Genomic DNA, 21,525 nt, shown 5'->3' with positions numbered 1-21,525 from the left:
CCCCCCCCTCCACCTCATCACACCGCCTCCCCCACAAGACCATGAGGCTACATGGACAGGACATCACAGATGTGATTAATTGAGATGGCGCAGGGCAGGATTAAAGGTCACCAGCCTCACTGGCATTACTTCTGGATTGAGAATATCCCCGCAGCCTCTCACATCTGTTATATGAAGCAACAGGCTTGTCAGGAATTGTCCAGTTTATTGAGAATGGAGTAATTTGTCCCACAACGCTGCTGTTACAGTCAAAGCCATTTATATGCAAATTCTGTTTAAATGCAAGGTGCTTTTAAATCTTGATTTCTCCCTCCTTTCCTCCTCCTTGTGTCAATGTCATCCTAATGAATCTATTACTTATTTTCTGGAGAATGATAACAGATGGAGTATGAACATACAGTGGCAATAAAGAGACCAAAACAGATGACTTTTTTTTCCCTGCGAATACTTTACTCCACTCAATCTCTTCATTTCTGCTCTGACAGCCCTTCCTAGTTTGTTTTGCTCCTTTCATTTCTTTCCTTCTCTTTGTGTCTCTCACCACCCCTCCTCCCCCCGCAAATAAAACGCCTGCCTTCACACTGCTTGCAAACAACCTCACCTTTTCAATCACTCTTCCCGACTCACGCTGGGGGTGTCACATCAATGTACAACGTGGCCACTAGTCACTAATGGGCAGCATGTTGGTAGGGTGGTTAGCACTGCTGCCTCGCAGTGGGTGCACATTCGATGGGTTGAATGGCCCCCTTCAGTGCTGCAGCGGTTGTGGTTTTTACCTTGCGTTCCTTTCCAGTCAGGCTTCCTAAGTCATTATAATCAGCAGGTGGGGTTCGATCCACCTCATTCTCCCTCCCAGCCCAGAAAGCTTACTAACCCAACCCCCCCCATTCCAACATTTACCCTCTTGCCAATGCCAGATCCTTAGCTAAGACCTGGACCTGCCTGGATCGTTCTTTTATTCATTCGTGGGACACGGGCATCGCTGGCTGGCCAGATTTATTGCCCATCTCTAGTTGCCCGAAGGTAATTGATAGTCAACCGCATTGCTGTGGCTCTGGAGTCACATGTTGGCCAGACCAGATAAGGATGGCAGATTTCCTTCCCTAAAGGACATTAGTGAACCAAACGTGTTTTTCCAATAATCGACAATGGTTTCATGGTCATCAGTAGGTTCTCATTCCAGGCTTTTTTTATTGAATTAAAATTCCACCATTTGCCATTGTGGGATTTGAACATGGATCCCCAGAACATTCACTGAGTTTCTGGGTTAGTAGTCAGGGGAGGCGATGGCCTAGCAATATTATCGCTAGACTATTAATCCAGACCCGGGTTTGAATCCCGCCGCAACAGATGGTGGAATTTGAATTCAATAAAAGAAATCTGGAATTAAGAATCTACTGGTGACCATGAAACCATTGCCGATTCTTGGAGAAACCCATCTGGTTCACTGATGGCCTTTAGGGAAGGAAATCTGCCATCCTTACCTGGCCTGGACTACACGTGACTCCAGAGCCACAGCAATGTGGCTGACTCTCAACTGCCCTCTGAAATGGCACAGTAACCACTCAGTTCCAGGGCAATTAGGGCTGGACAACAAATGCTGGCCCAGCCAACGACACACACATCCCGTAAAAGAATAAAAGAAAAAGAAAGTCTAGCGATAATACCACTAATCCATCACCTTCCCAAGGAAAAGGAAAGAGTTAAGTGAAGTAGATAGAATGGGAGGTTTGTATGAAGTAAGGGCTGTTCAGCAGAATGGCCTTTTTCTGTGTTATTAACTCTATGCAAATGGAACTCAAACGTGTTACACCTGCTGATAATCCCAATTTCCCCTTTGACTATTTTGTTTGAAACACATAACAACAGAGACAGCTGCTACAAGGACAACAAGTTTACTCAGAGCGTTGAGAAACTGGAAGAACAACATCTGATTCCGCTCCTGCGAGGCGGCTTGTGATGTTTTACTGCCATAAAGTTATGGTGCAAACACACGGTTTTGTGGTCTTAACGATATTTTGCAAAAGGGGGGGGTTCCCAAAGGTGAGTTTATATTTCCTCCCACCCCGCCACCCTCCCCCCAGATAAACCACTCAGTCGTCCTGCGATCTCAGAAAATAACACTTCCTGTCCTGCTGTATCAATTACATTAACCACATCGGTTTTTTTGCAACCTCTCGGAGAGATATTGTCAATTTACTGCTAATTAGTGGCAAATTACGAGCAATTTGTGCTGTGGACTTTCGTCCGCCGGGGACTGAGCGGTGAGTACCCAAACCTGAGCCTGCCACATCTGTTGGAGTACAGAAACATTCAAACCCATCTTTCCAGCTTCAGTCTGAATGTAAATTGCAGAGGTCAAACGTACTGTGCCACACCACCCCCTGCAGCTTTAACATCTCAATATTAAAAGACAATCACCTTGATATCTAATGCATAAATCACATCTCCACAAACTTCATTCTGTGAGATTACCATTGTTCATTTCTTGCCTCCACCGAATATGCAAATTATATCGTTGATCTGTGCATATATTGAGTGCACGCCAGGTTACTTGCTGCATATACAAATTTTTAGTTTTTTAAAAAATCCACTTTGTACGGAATGTCCTCCAGGCCTGCTTGCCTTTGCTCTTTTCCCAATCCCATGTATGTTCAAATCAGCAGATTCATAAAATCCCTGCGGTGCAGAAGGAGTCATGATTGTGGAGATGCCAGCGTTGGACTGGGGTAAACACAGTAAGAAGTCTCACAACATCAGGTTAAAGTCCAACAGGTTTATTTGGTAGCAAACGCCACAATCTTTCGAGGCTTTGCCCCTTCATCAGGTGAGTGGGGAGTTCTGATCACAAACAGGACGTATAAAGCTGTGAGGCAGCAGTGCTGACCACTGTGCCACCGTGCTGCCCATTCACTGTGCTGCCCATCTTTAACACAGTAAAATATCCCAAGATGTTTTAGTGTTTATGAATAAAACATGTCACCAAGACACATGAGGAGATATTACAACCAGCCTTCTGCAGAAATTGCAGATGTATGGGATTGAGGGTGATTTAGGAAATTGGATTAGGAATTGGCTGGCGGATAGGAGACAGAGGGTGGTGGTTGATGGTAAGTATTCGACATGGAGTTCAGTTACGAGTGGTGTGCCTCAGGGATCTGTTTTGGGGCCACTGCTGTTTGTAATTTTTATAAATGATCTGGATGAGGGTACAGCTGGGTGGATTAGTAAATTTGCTGATGACACCAAAGTCGGAGGTGTGGTAGATAGTGAGGAAGGGTGTCTTAGTCTACAGGGAGACTTGGTCAAGTTGCAGAGCTGGGCCGAGAGGTGGAGGATGGAGTTTAATGGTGGAGGCTGCCTCGCTAAATATTTTTAAGACGCGGGTTGATGGGTTTTTGATAAGAGAGGGGATTAAGGGTTATGGGGAGAAAGCGGGAAAGTGGAACTGAGCAGCGACAGATCAGCCATGATCTTATTGAATGGCGGGGCAGGCTCAAAGGGCTAGATGGCCTACTCCTGCTCCTATTTCTTATGTTCTTATATTCTTAAAAGTGTGAGGTAATTCACATTGGCAGGAATAATGGATGTGTAGAGTATAGGGCTAACGGTAGGACTCTGAATAGTGTGGATGAACAGAGGGATCTAGGTGCATGTGTACATAGAACCCTGAAAGTTGGGAATCAAGTAGATAGGGTTGTTAGGAAGGCATACTGTGTCTTGGCATTTATTGGTAGGGGGATCGAATTTAAGAGCCGCAGTGTCATGTTGCAACTGTACACAACTCTGGTGCATCCGCACTTGCAGTATTGTGTGCAGTTCTGGTCCCCACATTATAGGGAGGATGTGGAGGCTTTGGAGACGGTGCAGAGGAGGTTTACCAGGATGTTGCCTGGTATGGAGGGGAGGTCCTATGAGGAGAGACTGAGGGATTTGAGGCTGTTTTCATTAGAAAGAAGGCAGCTGCGAGGGGACCTTATTGAAACATATAAGATGATCAGTGGTTTGGATAGGGTGGACAGTGATAGGCTTTTTCCTTGGATGGAGAAAGCTAGCACGAGGGGGCATAGCTTTAAATTAAGGGGTGGTAGTTATAGGACGGATGTCAGGGGTAGGGTCTTTACCCAGAGGGTGGTGAGGGATTGGAATGCCCTGCCTGCTGCAGTTGTGGATGCGCCTAGTTTGGGGGCGTTTAAGAGATCCGTGGATAGGTTTATGGATGGAAAGGGTTTGGTTTAGGTTAGAGGGTCATTGTTTTTTAACTGGTCGGCGCAACATCGTGGGCCTAAGGGCCTGTTCTGCGCTGTAATGTTCTATGTTCTATGTAACAAAAATGCATGCTAAAACAGTAGGATTTAAGGAACATCTTAAAGGAGGATAAAGAGGCAGAGAGATTACCAGAGGGTTATTGGACAAGCTTAGGCCCCTCTCTGTTGGAGGCTAATGAGTGCGGCAGTGATGGGTGAATGGGAGTTGGTACAGTTTAGGAGACAAGCTGAAGAGTTTTGGATGTGTGCTCACAGTATCGGAAGTGAGTGCCTGCCAGGACAGTGTTGGAATATCTGCTTCTTGTCTCATTAATGTTCACACACCAGTCACATCCAACAAGGGGGTTACTAGATAGCAGTGTGGAACACAAACTATGGTTGACATTTCCCCTCTCAGTCAGGAGCACGGAGACAGACTGTATTGGCTGTGCTGCCAACTCCTGCTCTGAGTTCAGGATAGGCCATAAGATGTAGGAGCAGAAGTAGGCCATTTGGCCCATCGAGTCTGCCCTGTCTTTCATGACAACACTGATGTGATAATCCTCAACTCCACTTTCCCGCAACCCACGATTCCCTTACTGATTAAAAATTTGTCACATACTTGGATGGCACGTGGTGCAGTGATTAACATCGCTGCCTCACAGCGACAGGGACCCAGATTTGATTCCGGCCTCGGATTATTGACTTTGTGCAGTTTCCACGTTCTCCCATGTCTGCATGGATTTCCTCCAGTCCCCTCCCACACGAAGATGTGTGGGTTAAGTAGATTGACCATGTTAAATTGCCTCATAGAGTCAGGGGATTAGCAGGGTAAATATGTGAGGTTAAAGGGATAGGGCCTGGGTGGGATTGTGGTTGGTGCAGGCTTGATGGGCCGAACAGCCTCCTACTGCACTGTAGGGGATGTATGATTCTACTTGTGCTGCCTGTGAATGACATTCAAAGAGACAAATTAACTCAGCACAGATTAGGAATCAAGCTTAAAACCTTCTAATTTGTATGGCACACAGAACAGTGTCTTTGTCCACTAGATCATCCTTTCCTTCAGATCTTCAGATGGATGGCACAGTGGTCAGCGCTGCTGCCTCACAGCGCCAGGGACCTTGGTTTGATTCCTGGCTTGGGTCACTGTCTGTGTGGAGTCTGTACATTCTCCCTGTCTCTGCACGGGTTTTGTCCAGTTTCCTCCCACACTCCAAAGATGTGCAGGTTAGGTGCATTGGCCACGTTAAATTGCCCCTGAGTGTAAAGTGGACAAGCTGGGTAAATGTATGGGGATAGGGTCTGGGTGGGATTGTGGTGTGGACTTGTTGGGCCAAATGGCCTCCTACATAAGAGCATAAGAACTAGGAGCAGGAGCAGGCCATCTGGCCCTTCGAGCATGCTCCACCATTCAATAAGATCATGGCTGATCTTTTCGTGGACTCAGCTCCACTTACCCAACTGCTCACCATGACTCTTGATTCTTTTACTGTTCAAAAATTTACCTATCCTTGCCTTAAAAACATTCAATGAGGTAGCCTCAGATGCTTCACTGGGCAGAGAATTCCACAGATTCATAATCCTTTGTGTGAAGAAGTTCCTCCTCAACTCAGTCCTAAATCTGCCTTCCCTTATTTTGAGGCCATGCCCCCTAGTTCTAGTTTCACCTGCCAGTGGAAACAACCTCCCTGCTTCTATCTTATACATTCCCTTCATAATCTTATAAGTTTCTATAAGATCTCCCCTCATTCTTCTGAATTCCAATGAGTATAGCCTCAGTCTACTCAGTGTCGCCTCATAAGCCAACTCTCTCAACTCCGGAATCAATGAAGTGAATCTCCTCTGCACCCCCTCCAGTGCCAGTACATCCTTTCTCAAGTAAGGGGACCAAAATGTACACAGTACTCCAGGTGTGGCCTCACCAGCACTTTATACAGCTGCAACATAATTTCCCTGTTTTTAAACTCCATCCCTCTAGCAATGAAGGACAAAATTCCATTTGCCTTCTAAATTACCCACTGCACCTGCAAACCAACTTTTTGTGAATCATGCACAAGGACACCCAGGTCCCTCTGCAAGGCGGCATGCTGCAATTTTTTTTACCATTTATATAATAGTTCATTTTACCATTATTCCTACCAAAATGGATGATCTCACAGTTACCAACATTGTACTCCATCTGCCAGACCCTTGCCCACTCACTTAGACTACTTATATCCCTTTGCAGTCTTTCAGCATCCTCTGCACACTTTGCTCTGCCACTCAACTTAATGTCATCTGTGAATTTTGACTCACTACACTTGGTCCCCAACTCCAAATCATCTAAGTAAATTGTAAATAATTGCAGTCCCAACACTGATCCCTGATGCACACCACGAGTCACTGATTGCCAACCAGAAAAACACCCATTTACCTCCACTCTTTGCTTTCTGTTAGTTAACCAATCCTCTATCCATGTTAATACATTATCCGTAACACCATGCACCTTTATCTTATGCAGGAGCCTTTGGTGCAGCACCTTGTCAAGTGCCTTCTGGAAATCCAGATACACCACATCCACAGGTTCCCCATTGTCTAGTGCACATGTAATATTCTCAAAGAATTCTACCAAATTAGTCAAATATGATCTGCCCTTCATGAACCCATGCTGCATCTTTCCAATGGGACAATTTATATCCAGATATCTTGTTATTTTTTCCTTGATGATAGATTCAAGCATTTTCCCTACTACAGAAGTTTAGCTAACCAGCCTATAGTTACCTGCCTTTAGTCTACCTCCTTTTTTTAAACAGTGGCATCACATTTGCTGTTTTCCAATCTGTGGGAACTACCCCCAAGTCCAGCGAATTTTGGTAAATTACCACTGATGCATTTGCTATTTTCCTTGCCATCTCTTTTAGTACCCTGGGATGCATTCCATCAGGGACAGGAGACTTGTCTACTTTAGCCCCATTAACTTATCCAACACTACCTTTCTCGTGATAATGATCATTTCTAGGTCCTAACGTGCTAGTCTTCTTGCCGTCAATTTTTGGCATGTTATTTGTGTCTTCCACTGTGAAGACCAACACAAAATATCTGTTTAATGCCTCAGCCATTTCCTCATTTCCAGTTATTACACCCCCTTCTCATCCTGTAAAGGATCAATGTTTACTTTTGTCACTCTTTTTCGTTTTATATATTTGTAGAAACTTTTGCTATCTGTTTTTGTATTTTGAGCTAGTTTGCTCTCATAATCCATTTTGCTTTTCTTTATCGCTTTTTCGTGGCTTTCTGTTGACCTTTAAAGATTTCCTGATTCTCTAGATTCCCACTAATCTTTGCCACTTTGAATGCATTTTCTTTCAATTTAATATCTTTCCTTTTTTTTATTATTTCGTGAAACATGAGCGTTGCTGGCTGGGTCAGCATTTATTGCCTATCCCTAGTTGCCCTTTGAGGGCAGTTGAGAGTCAACCACATCGCTGTGGCTCTGGAGTCACATGTAGTAAGAAGTCTCACAACACCAGGTTAAAGTCCAAAGGTTTATTTGATAGCACAAACCACTAGCTTTCAGAGCGCTGCCCCTTCATCAGGTGAGTGGGAGTTCTGTTCACAAACAGGGCATATAAAGACACAAACTCAGTTTAGAAAATAATGGTTGGAATGCGAGTCTTTACAGGTAATCAAGCCTTAAAGATACAGACAATGTCCACTCACATTGTCTGTACTTTTAAGACTTGATTATCTGTAAAGACTCAGACAAAAGGAGGCCATTCAGCCCATCAAGTCCACACCAACAGCAATCCCACCCAGGCCCTATCCCAGTAACCCCATATATTTGCCCTGCTAATCCCGCTAACCTGTGCATCCTGGGACACTAATGGACAATTTAGCACGGCCAATCAACCTAACCCGCACATCTTTGTACTGTGGGAAGAAACCGAAGCACCTGGAGGAAACCCACGCAGAATCGACCCGAGGCCAGAATTGAACCCGGGTCCCTGGTGCTGTGAGGCAGCAGTGCTAACCACTGTGCCAGTGGTTCAATTGCCCTTAAACTAAGTACCTTGCTAAGCCATTTCAGAGGGGCGGTTAAGAGTCAGCCACATTTCTGTGGGTCTGGAGTCCCATGTAGGCCAGGCTGGGTGACAGGCAGAAGATTTTCTTCCCTACAGGGCATTAGTGAACTAAATGGGTTTTAATATCAATCAATGGGAGGTTCATGGTCACCGTTACCAAAAATAGGGACAGAATTTTCCAGCTGTTTCCGCCCCACCGCTGCTATAAGTGAGGATGGAGAATTTGGCGCTCAGCCAAATCTTCACTCCCTGCAGCTGAACTGGAAAATCCCACTGGTGTGAATGGCTGGAAAATTCCAGTCGGGATTTTAATTCTGGCTTTTATTAATTGACTTTAAATTCCAACAGCTGCCTTCCAACATCTGAACCTGTGACACCAAGGCATTTAGCCTGGGGCTTTTGCATTATTAGCCTAGTGACACTGCCCTAGTGCCACCATCTCCCCATCTGTTCCAAATGGCCAATGTTTTATTTATTAGTGTCACAAGTAGGTTTACATTAGCATAGCAATGAAGTTATTGTGAAAATCCCTGAGTTGCACACTCTGGCGCCTGTTCGGGTACACTGAGGGAGAATTTAGCATGGCCAATGCACCTAACCAGCACGTCATTCGGACCGTGGAGGGAAGGCAGAGCACCCGGAGGAAGCCCACGCAGACACGGGGAGAATGTGCCGACTCCGCACAGACAGTGACCCAAGTTGGGAATTGAACCCGGGTCTCTGGTGCTGTGAGACAGCAGTGCTAACCACTGTGCCACCGTGCAGCCCCAGTGTGTCTCAGCTATTGGACTTTAAGCTATTCACCAAGGCTAGTCACATATTCCATTAGCAATAACACCATGGGAATCTATAATACAAAATAATCACAGTAACACAATCAATATTCTTTCATTTTTCACTAATCCTCAATCTTTACATCACAGTTGGAGATTAAGCACGTGAACCCACCAGTGAGGTCCGACGGCCAAAACTGTCTCTGATCAACCTGCTGTACAGTAACTCATCCCAAGCGAAGACATTCAGTGACCAATAGTTCTATTCCCTATTTGGATCGGCAATGTCTCAATGGCTCTTCCATTGTTGGCCCAGTAGGAGGAATATCTGCCTAACGTATTAACCAGACCGTCAGCCAGTGTGGAGCAAGGCAAGTTCTTGTTTTATGTACACTCTCTCCTTCATACAGGAAAGATGAGCTGACGTACAGATCAATGGTCCCAACACCTCACAATGAAAGTTATTTTGTAATATACATTGGCTAAATAGAAATAAGCCTTGTAGTTGGGCATCTGATGCATACCTAACTCATTAAATTGTCCCTGGCTCTACTACTACCTCTGGCAGCTTGTTCCAGACACTCACCATTCTCTGAGTGACAAAATTGCCATGATGTGGGTATGCCGGCATTGGACTGGGGTAAACACAGTAAAAAGTCTGACAACACCAGGTTTAAGTCCAACCGATTTATTTGATAGTACATAGAATGGAGATTCACCTGATGAAGGGACTAACCCCGAAAGTGAGTGTACTATCAAATAAATCGGTTGGACTTAAACCTGGTGTTGTCAGACTTTTTACTGACAAAATTGCCCCTGTGGGTCCTTTTGTATCTCTCCCCTCTCACCTTAAACCTATGCTGTCCAGTTTTAGACTCCCCTACCTTTGGGAAAAAGATATTGACTCTCTAGCTGATCTATGCCCCTCATTATTTTATAGACCTCCGTAGGATCACCCCACAGCCTCCTATGCTCCAGAGAATAAAGACCCATTCTATTCAGCCTCTCCTTATAACTCAATCCATCAAGTCCCGGTAGCATCCGAGTAAACCTTTTTTGAACTCTTTCTAGTTTAATAATATCCTTTCTATAGTAGGTTTACCAGAACTGTACACAGTATTGCAAATGTGGCCTCACCAATATCTTGTACAACTTCAAAAAGACATCCCAACTCCTGTATTCAATGTTCTTACCGATGAAACTGAGCACGGTATGCTGGCACATGGTTAGAACTGCTGCCTCACAGCACCAGGGGCCTGGGTTCAATTCCCCCAGTTTGGGTCCTTGTCTGTGTGGAGTCTGCATGTTCTTCCCGTGTCTGCATGAGTTTCCTCCCACAATCTGAAAGACATGCTGGTTAGGTGCATTGGCCATGTTAAATTCTCCCACCGTGTACCTGAACAGGTACGCTGTAGTGTGGCGAATCAGGCATTTTCACAGTAACTTCACTGCAGTGTTATTGTAAGCCTACTTGTGACACCAATAAATAAACTTTAATCCTGAGCAATTGGGCCAATGGATTGATGAATGACAGATGGAGTTTAATTTAGATAAATACGAGGTGATATATTTTGCTCGATCGGACTTATTCAGCTCATGGTAGGGTATTGGGGAGAGTTATTGAACAAAGAGATTTAGGCAGCTCCTTGAAAGTAGAGTCGCAGGTGAACAGAGTGGTGAAGAAGACATTCAGCGTGCTTCGGTTCCTCGGTCAGAACATTGAAAGAAGCCTGACAACACCAGGTTTAAGTCCAACTGACTTATTTGATAGTAAACTCACAAGCTTTCGAGGTTAACCTCTTTGTCAGGTGAATGGAGAGTTCTGGCCTCAGACAGAGCATATAAAGCACAGACAGTTTACAGATTACTGATTAAAATGTGAATCTTTACACCTAACCTGCTATTCAAGTCTTAAAGTGGCCAACAATGTGAGTGGAAGGAGCACTGATCACAGGTTACAGAGATGTGTATTGTCTCCAGACAGCACAGTGAGTGAGGTTTTGCAAACCCAGGCAAGTCACGGGGGTTACAGATAGTGCGACATGAACCCAAGATCCCTGTTGAGACCATCCCCACGTGTGCGGAACTTGGCTATCAGTCTCTGCTCACGACTCTGCGCTGTCGTGTGTCGTGAAGGCCACCTTGGAGAATGCTGACCCGAAGGTCAGAGGCCGAATGCCCGTGACCGCTGAAGTGTTCACCAACAGGAAGGGAACAGTCTTGCCTGGTGATCGTAGCGTCTGCATGGTCTCCCCAATGTACCATGCTTCGGTGTGCTTCACATGACTTGCCTGGGTTTGCAAAACCTCACTTACTGTACAGTCTGGAAACAATACACATCTCTTTAACCTTCGATCAGCACTTTAGGGATTCTATGATAAATGGAAGTTATTTTTCCCTTCCGATGCTTTATTTCTAATCAAAAAAGTCAATTCAAATTAAGTCCAATCATTGCCCCCATATGGGGGACAAACCAGATCCAAGCTGACGAGACATTGCATCCCATCTTGGGCTCACTCAAACAAGACCTGAGCTGACAGGATGAGGCCTTCACCCCCTTTCCATTTCTCTCTTGATGTTGCCTTCTCTGCTATTTGGCCATTCACACTTTCTATTCTCGCTATGGACTGCCATTAGCACCTCTTAGCCTTTCCCCTAGTTTTTGTGGCTATGACTCATCTTTCATTCCCTCACCCTGCAGTATAAGTATCTCCCACTTCCTACGCCTTTTAGCTTTGACAAAGGGTCATCTGGACTCGAAACGTCAGCTCTTTTCTCTCCTAGCAGATGCTGCCAGACCTGCTGAGATTTTTCAGCATTTTCTCTTTTGGTTTCAGATTCCAACATCTGCAGTAATTTGCTTTTATCGGGGTACCTGGTGATCTGTCTCGTTGCCGTTTGCGGAATCTTGCTGTTTGCAAATGGACTGCCACCCACAATAGGAGTAACCACACGGCAAAAGTGTTTCAAAAGTTGTGAAATGCTTTGGGACACCCTGCGGTCACCAAAGGTGTTAGATAACTGCCTTTCCTTATTCTCATTATTTACAATACATCATCCCTTCTGAAAATATTGACAAAGCCTTAAATAAAAGATGATGTTCCCCATGGCACAGCAGGCTTTACAGATCTGAACTAATGACCAGGGAGGGAGTACAGGCAGGGAGGGAATGTCACAGGCTCTGTGAGTCATGATAACATTACATTTAGAATAATTACATGGTGAGAAAATGGAGTAATTTAATGAAAGGAATGACTTCACCAATGGAGTATAGTCCTTCTTTAGCCAGCTAATTATAAAATCTTTTCACAAGCAGTGTTACAAGTTATCGTTTTGACAGTTGCGATGTTATTCATTATCAATGAACAAACCACTTACCTTATTACCTGTCTTCTTATAGTCAAAAAAGTTGCTGAACTACATTGGTTACCACGTGGACTTAGTGTTTGTGAATGAGCGACTGCAGTGGTAAAACGATCACAGCGGCTTTCCGGCATGTAGCCCCTGGGTTTCAGGCCAGAGAGGGTGAAAAGATCAGGTCTCAGAAGCAGTGCTAACCATTAACCACCCTCGAAAGGACCATTTTTTAAGAAACCATTCGTGGGACGTGGGTGTCGCTGGCAGGCCAGCATTTATTGCCCATCCCTAGTTGCCTGAGTGTCAATGACATTGCTGCGCCTCTGGAGACACACGTAGGGATGAGTGCTTGGAGGAAACCCACCCCCCATAAAGACACGAAGGAGAACATGCAGACTCTGCACAGGCAGCGGCCCAAGCCAGGAATCGAACCCTGGGTTCCTGGCGCTGTGCTAACCACTTTGCTACCATGATAGTTCTCAACTGAGTCTCAATTGATTCTCATCTCACACCCAGTAAACCTCATTGTTCAACTCAAGAATTGTGGCGATTGACCACCACCTTCTCAGGGCAACTAAGAAAGAATAATAAGTATCAATCTTGCCAGCAATATCCACCTTGCAAAGATGAATAATAGCAACACCAATTTATATTTATACAGTGCCTTTAAGGTGATAGAAAATGCCCCAAAACTCGTATCAGGACCATTAGGAAGTAAAGATTTGACATTGAACCACATATGGAGATATTTGGACAGATAATCAACAGCTCCTCAAAGAAGAAGGTTTACAAGAGTGTTTTCAGAATGATGGAGACGTTTAGAATCATAGAATCCCTAAAGCGCAGAAAGAGACCATTCAGCCCATTAAGTCTGCACTGACTCTTACTCAGGTTTATCCCATAATTTCACTAATCCCCCCAACCTACACATCTTGGGACACTAAGGGCAATTTAACATGGCACATCTTTAGACAGTGGGAGGAAACCGGAGCACCCGGAGGATAACAGCTTCCAGCGCAATTCTTTTTAAAATTCACGCAATAGGTTGCAGAAACTCGATTGCTTATTGATTTATTAGCATCACAAGTAGGCTTACATTAACACCACAATGAAGTTACTGTGAAAATCTCCTAGTTGCCACACTCCTGTTTGGGTACACTGAGGGAGAATTTATCATGGTCAATGCACCCAACACGCATGTCTTTCAGACTGTGGGAGGAAACCGGAGCACCCGGAGGAAACACACGCAGACACAGGGAGAATGTGCAGACTCCGCACAGACAGTGACCCGAGCCAGGACTTGAACCTAGGTCCCTGGTGCTGTGAGGCGGCTGTGCTAACCACTGTGCCACCAATGCACTAGCTGTAATTCACACTTGAAATTCCTCGATCTTTTCTGCTGTTTCTTTACCATATTTCAGGGTGGGCTGGGGCAGGGGGATGTGGGGGAAGATGCCGAAACCCAGCCGAAAACCCAGCCTAATCAGGGGTGAGAAGCAAAGGCATTCTAATTCCCTCAAACTGAATGACTCAAAAGTCCGATATTCGACTCCCTTATCCACCCTTAGCTGATTTCAGTTGGAGTTTTACAATGACCAGGGTCAGGGAAGGAGAGACAGGAACTCAGGCAGTGCTGCCTCTCCCGCTTATTATCCAGGGGCTCCAGCTAGAAACAGGTCAATGTCTGGATCTTGGGCGAAAGAAGATCAAGTTATTTGGTTAAGTTATTTGCGGCACGGTAGCACAATGGTTAGAGCTGCTGCCTCACAGCACCAGAGACCCGGGTTCGATCCCTGGCTTGGGTCGCTGTCTGTGTGGAGTTTGTACATCCTCCCCATGTCTGCATGGGTTTCCTCCGGGTGCTCCGGTTTCCTCCCAAAGTTGTGTGGGTTAGGGGGATTGGCCGTGCTAAATTGACCCTTAGCGTCAAGGGGATTAGCGGGGTAAATGTGTGGGATTACGGGAATAGGGCCTGGATGGGATTGTGGTTGGTGCAGACTCAATGGCCGAACAGCCTTCTTCTGCATTGTAGGGATTCAATGATTTATTTATTCATTAGCATCACAAGTAGGCTTACATTAATACTGCAATGAAGTTATGGAGAAAATCCCCTACTCATTACACTCCAGCACCTGTGTGGGTACTTCAGGGAGAATTTAGCATGGCCAATGCATTTATCCAGCGCATCTTTCAGACTGTGGAAGGAAACCCACGGGGAGAACATGCAGGCTCTGCACAGATAGCGACCCCAAGTTGGGAACTGAACACAGGTCCCTGGCACTGTGTAGACTGTGCCACCATGGTGCCATCCACAAGCTGTGCTGTGAGGACCCACACAGCCATTTAGCCCGCTACTTCCATGTCTCGGCTCACACGTAATAACTAACCCCTGCCTTCATGCGTTGCCTTTTGAGTCAAAACGTGCCAAAGCTCCCCTTACACAGTAAGTTAGGCTTTGAAGTACAGTGACTTGGCATTTAACTTTAACTTGGCACCAGGAGTAGCATTTAGATGGAGAGTTGCCAACTATGCGATGCCAGTGGATCTGTCTCTTCAGAACTCAGAGACTGGAGGAGACCATTCAGCCTTTTAAGGCTTTTGCACCATTCAGTGAGATTGCAACTGATCGGTATCTCAATTCTTTCGGCCACTTGTGGTTCCTGTAGCCCTTTATATAGATGATCTGGAGGAGGGAACCGAGTGCAGGGTGTCGAAATTTGCTGATGACACCAAGATTGGGGGAACGGCAAATTGTGCGGAGGGTGTGGAGAGTCTGCAGAAGGATCTAGATAGGCTGGGCGAATGGGCCAGGAAATGGCAAATGGAATTTAATGTTGGCAAGTGTGAGGTGGTCCACTTTGGTAGGAAGAATGGTAGGAAGGACTATTACTTACGTGGCGAAAAACTGCAGCAGGCGACGGTGCAGAGGGACCTCGGGGTCCTTGTGCATGAGTCGCAAAAACCCAGCCTGCAGGTGCAGCAGGTGGTCAGGAAGGCGAATGGGATGCTGGCCTTCATAGCGAGGGGGATTGAATATAAAAGTAGGGAGGTCTTGCTGCAGCTGTATAGGGCATTGGTGAGGCCGCAGCTGGAGTACTGTGTGCAGTTTTGGGCGCCGCACCTGCGCAAGGATATTTTGGCCCTGGAGGGAGTGCAGAGGAGGTTTACTAGGCTGATACCGGAGTTGAGGGGATTGAGCTATGAGGAGAGGCTGAATAAACTAGGCTTGTACTCGTTAGAGTTTAGAAGAATGAGGGGAGATCTCATTGAGACGTATAAGATGATGAATGGGATGGATAGGATAGAGGTGGAGAGACTCTTCCCGCTCAAAAAAGACAGTAGGACTAGGGGGCACAGCCTCAAGATAAAGGGGAGGCGGTTTAGAACGGAGTTGAGGAGGAACTTCTTCACTCAAAGGGTGGTGAATCTCTGGAATTCTCTGCCCGTTGAAGTGGTGGAGGCTGCCTCGCTAAATATTTTTAAGAAGCGGGTTGATGGGTTTTTGATAAGAGAGGGGATTAAGGGTTATGGGGAGAGGGCGGGAAAGTGGAACTGAGCCACGACAGATCAGCCATGATCTTATTGAATGGCGGGGCAGGCTCGAAGGGCTAGATGGCCTACTCCTGCTCCTATTTCTTATGTTCTTATGTTCTTAATTCCCCTGCCGAGGTAGCAATCTCAGTTTTGAAATTTTCCATCGACTGCATCTCTCACCAAACTCGACACTTCCCCGGGGGAGTAGTTCCAGATTTCCACTCCTCTTTGTATGAAGGAGTGCTTTGCGATCAGCCCCACCCCGCAGTCTAGATCTAATTTGAAGGTAATGTCCCTTTGTTCTGGACTCTCCCACAAGAGGAAATAGTTTCTCTCTAATTACCCTCTCATATTCTTTCATCCTCCTACACACCTTAATTAGAACACTCCTTAATCTTCTATATTTCAGGTAATACAAACATAGCCCTAGTCCTCATAAATTAACCCTTTCAGCTCCGGTGCTGTTCTAGTCAATGTGTGCGGTGCCCACTTCAAGACAACGGCAAAATCTTGTTTATTTGTCTGTGTCACAAGCAGGCTTACATTAACACTGTAATGAAGTGACTGTGAAAATACCCTAGTCGCCACACTCCGGCGTGTGCTCGAGTCAACACGCCCAACCAGCACATCTTTCAGACTGTGGAAGGGAACCGGAGCACCCGGAGGAAATCCATGCAGACACGGGGAGAACGTGCAAACTCCACACAGACAGTAACCAAGCCGGGAATCGAACCCAGGTCCCTGGTGCTGTGAGGCAGCAGTGCTAACTACTACACCACCCATGCCACCCTGTGGCATTGTGATGCTCAGAATTGCATAAAACACACTTCATGTGTATTAACCAAAGTTTCTACAACAGTAACATAGGGCTGAATTTTACTGATGTTTGGGGGGAGGAGGGTTGGTTGGGGGGGGCAGGGGCGGTTTGTCGGGGGGGGGGGTGGTTTGGGGGGGTGGTGTCAACTCAGCTCCTAATGCAATCCTGTTGTTGGAGTATCTTACCCATGGTGGGACTGGAGGGAGTCGCACGTCAAGGCATTTTCTGAGGGTCATTTGCTGTGCCATCAGCTGTTTTGCCAATGTCAGGTGGACTGCCACACAAGGAGGCAGCAGCAACCCATCTGGGGAAAAGTTTCATACATGAAAAAGTAGGCAGCACTCCAACATGCATTCAAGGAACATGCATTCGTGACGTGCCTACAAGGTTCATTGTCAAACTGCGAATACTTGCAAAATGCCAATGACAGGCAGTAAGAGTGAGAAAGACTCCTAGTCAGCCATGCTGGGTGCAAAGTAGCCCCCCCTGCCTCCCTCCACCTCACTGCGTTACAGCCTCTGGCTTCCAGCTGGTGATCTGTTGCAAGGAAAACAGGCTACCAAAATAGATGTGAGCACCTACACTTGCCTCATCAGTGCCCATTGCTCCCAGTCGGCATGCTGAGGTTGCCAAGACGATGGTCCTCTGATTGGCCCGCCATTCTTTGGAGAACAGCAGCCACTTAATTAGCTGTCATTCGTAAAATGTTCTGGTGCCTGGCGAGCGACAGCAGGATCTTTGCAGTAATCTATAGAATCCTATAGAATCCCTACAGTGCAGAAGGAGGCCATTTGGCCCATTGAGTCTGCACCAATCCTCCGAAACAGCTCTCTATCCAGGCCCATTCTCCCAACCCTAGCCCTGTAATCCACGCATTTACCATGGCTAATCCACCTAACCTATACATCTTGGGACACAAAGGGGCAATTTAGCATAGCTAATCCACCTAACCCGCACATCTTTGAATTGTGGGAGAAAATCGGAGTACCCGGAGGAAACCCACACAGACACGGAGAGAATGTGCAGACTCCACACAAACAGTGATCCGAGATCAGAATCGAACTCGGATCCCCGGCACTGTGAGGCAGCAGTGCTAAGCGCTGTGCCACCGTGTCACTAATGGTAAAATTATGCCCATGTCTTCTGCACTTTTGACTCCCAAAAAGAGGAAGAAAAGAAAATAACAGGAGCAAGCTAGTTTAATAAAGGTGTGTTTATTACTAATCTTTAAGTAAAACTAACATAATACAGTGCAAAGCTTGCAACACATTGCCTATAATGAATGACTACATGCGGGGGATGATTTAATTAATATTTTTCTCCTTCCTCTAGATTTACACCATGGTGCAGGTGGAAAACTTCTCTCATGTGGGTCTCACCTAAAGACATGACTCCAATTATCTAAAACAAGGTTTGCTAAAATATTTTGTTCAATTCCCACTAATCCAACACTGCATGAATCACCTGTCTAACTATAGCATGAGAATTACAAAGAAGTGTGAAACTGAAATCCTCTCAGGAGACGGATGCTGCTTTCTTATCTTGTCTCTCCGTGGTTAGTCATTTTGAAGTCTCCATTGCAACTTTGACTTACCTCTCCTCCCCTCCCCCACAACCCGCACATCTTCTCTCACCCCATTTTTCTTATTCAGACTTGGTACAGGGGCATTGCGGGCTGGCCAGCATCTGTTGCCCATCCGTAGTTGCCCCTTGAGCTCCTGCTCTGCTCAAGGCCGCAAGGTACTGCAAAAGGTTGTGTAGCCCAATCCATCACGCAAACCAGCCTCCCATCCATTGACTCTGTCTACACTTCCCGCTATCTCGGCAAAGCAGCCAGCATAATTCAGGACTCCACGCACCCCGGACATTCTCTCTTCCACCTTCTTCCGTTGGGAAAAAAGATGCAAAAATCTGAGGTCACGTACCAACTGGCGCAAGAACAGCTTCTTCCCTGCTGCTGTCAGACTTTTGAATGGACTTACCTTGCATTAAGTTAATCTTTCTCTACACCCTAGCTATGACTGTAACACTACGTCCTGCACTCTCTAGTTTCCTTCTCTATGAACGGTATGCTTTGTCTGTATAGCACGCAAGAAACAATACTTTTCACTGTATGTTAATACATGTGACAATAATAAATCAAATTAAATCAAAAAAGAAGGCCGTGAGCTGCCTTTTTGAATCGCTGCAGTCCAGGTGCTGTGGGTTGACCCACAATGCCATCTCCTTTCCTCTCTCAAAGTTGTCAACTTGCCCTAGGATTTGGTTCTGCCACCTCATCCAGTCCTTCATTGCTCATGTGCCAGGATATCCAACCATGCAAAGTCATCTGAATTCAACAGCAGTAACTTTGATTTCTGTAGCATAATATTTTTTGCTTAATATTTTCCCCCTTCCTCTAGATTTACACTGTGGTGCAGATGGAAAATGTCTCTCAGAAGTTGTCTAAAGGCGTGACTCCAATTATCTATGTGGGGCATGGGCGTCGCTGGCTAGGCCAGCATTTATTGCCCATCCCTAGTTGCCCTTGAGAAGGTGGTGGTGAGCTGCCTTTGCGAATCACTGCAGTCCATGTGCTCTGGGTTGACCCATAATGCCATCTCCTTTGTTGATACCAAAGCACTGAATGTATTCAAGAGGCAGCTGGATATAGCATTTAGGGTGAATGGGATCAATGGGGGAGAAAGCAGGATTAGACGATTGAGTTGGACGATCAGCCATGATCGTGATGAATGGCGGAGCAGGCTCAAAGGGCCAAATGGCTCCTCCTGCTCATATCTTCTACGTTTCTATCTTTCCTCTCCCAAAGTTGTCAACTTGCATTGGGATTTGTGTGAAGCCCATGAACGCGCTGACACCAAAGATGGGAGATGGTTGGATGATGACTCAGTCACCGCAAAGAGTTTGGTTGTAAGAAGCATCTTAAAAGGGAGGGGGAGGGGGGTGAGTTTTTGGAAGGGAAGTCTGGAGTCTAAGGTCTGTAATGGTGGGTCGAATGGAAACTGGAGGATTGGCCAAGAGATCAGCGTTCCCTCTGCGACTACACTTGCCCAGCGTCTAGCAGAGCTCAATGTATGCTAACCTAGAGTGTGGGGACAGTTTTTCACCTGCTGTCTAGCGTAGGAAACAATGAGGCCAGCCACACAGCTGGAGCACAGATCTTTCTGAACTCAGCACAGATCAGTTGACATTTCTCTGCAACAATACTTTATGATACTGCACGCTTTCCATTAAGCCACTGGGGAGGTGACAATTCCCCATTTGCCTACATTGAGCTATCAAGGAGCATTGCTTTAATCATAAATTTATGGTTCTATACTTAGCATCTCAATATTCCAGCGTACAGTTTATTGCTATCATTGATTCCTTATGTGGAATCCTTTCTTTTCTACAGTTAAGTACCTTTTTAGGTTTGTAGTGTTTCTCAATTCATCTGTGTCAATTATTGCAATTATAAAATATACCAGGCTCTTAATTCTCCTATAATGTTGCTTCAGAACGGCAAAATAATTCCCTTATTATAATTGCCTGCGGAGCACATGATTCTCTTTTTCTGTAGGAGTGAAATCACAGCAGCATTGATTTACATAATTTAAGAAAGATAGGATTGAGAGAAAGACACTGAGCGCATCCAACTCACCCTGTCACTCAAGTTCATGTAGCGAACCCACTCAGACACTTTCTATCTCTGTCCTGCAGCCCTCTCCACTCGAGGTAAATAATCTTACCGTTTGGAATGCACTGCCTGAAAGGTCAATGGATACACACTCAGTTGTCACTTATTTTAGAAAGGGATTGGATCATAGAATCTCTACAGTGCAGAAGGAGGCCATTCGGCCCATCAGGTCTGCACTGACAACAATCCCAACCAGACCCTATCCCACAACCCCATATATTTACCTCGTTAATCCCTCTAACCTACACCAAGAGGCAATTTAGCATGGCCAATTAACCTAACCCGCTAATCCTTGGACTGTGGGAGGAAACTGGAGCACCCGGAGGAAACCCACACAGACACGGGGAGAATGTGCAGACTCCACACAGACAGTGATCCAAGCTGGGAACTGAACCCAGAGTCCTGGTGCTGAGAGGCAGCACTGCTAACCACTGAGACACTGTGCCACCTTTGGATCCATGACAGTGAAAAATGTTTGCAGAGCCATGGGGAAAGGGGTGTTGGGTGAAATTCCCTCGTGGCGCAGTGGGTTAGTGTCTCTGAGCCAGAAGTTCTGGGTTCAAGTCCCACCCCGGGACTTGATGGCCAAGGAAGGTGCTTTAATGATGTAAGAGCTGGAAGCAGGAGTAGGCCATCTGGCCCCTCGAGCCTGCTCCGCCATTCAATAATATCATGGCTGATCTTTTCATAGACTCAGCTCCACTTACCCACCCGCTCACCATAACCCTTAATTCCTTTACTGTTCAAAAGTCTATCTAGCTTTGCCTTAAAAACATTCAATGAGGTAGCCTCAACTGCTTCACTAACACAGCCAAACAGGTAGAGGGAGCATGCTTTCAGCGATAGTGGCCACCAACCACCTCCCCCCCCAACTCCCCTTACCCCCTCCCACCACCCCAATCCTTCCACCTCTCCCCTACCCTCCTCTGACCTGTTCCAGGAAAAACAAGCGACAGAAATGAGGTGTAAGCGTGTGCGCTGACTGCCTTATATCTCATCAAACCTGGGAAATCTTGTGTGGCAAAAGGCAGGGGAGTGGGATCTTTTGGATAGGTGT

At 46.0% G+C, this 21,525-nt stretch overlaps 1 long non-coding RNA gene across 1 annotated transcript in view; it reads right to left on the bottom strand.

Moving 5' to 3' along the window:
* LOC145357273 (uncharacterized) overlaps positions 1-21,525 on the bottom strand; it is a 299,761-nt gene that overhangs the window by 136,070 nt on the left and 142,166 nt on the right. The gene's annotated exons all lie outside the window — the stretch shown is intronic.

This window comes from Carcharhinus amblyrhynchos, chromosome 23 (assembly GCF_965287045.1).
Source record: "Carcharhinus amblyrhynchos chromosome 23, sCarAmb.v2.hapA, whole genome shotgun sequence".
Lineage (NCBI taxonomy): Eukaryota > Metazoa > Chordata > Chondrichthyes > Carcharhiniformes > Carcharhinidae > Carcharhinus > Carcharhinus amblyrhynchos.
This window is presented reverse-complemented; position numbering and strand designations above follow the sequence as displayed.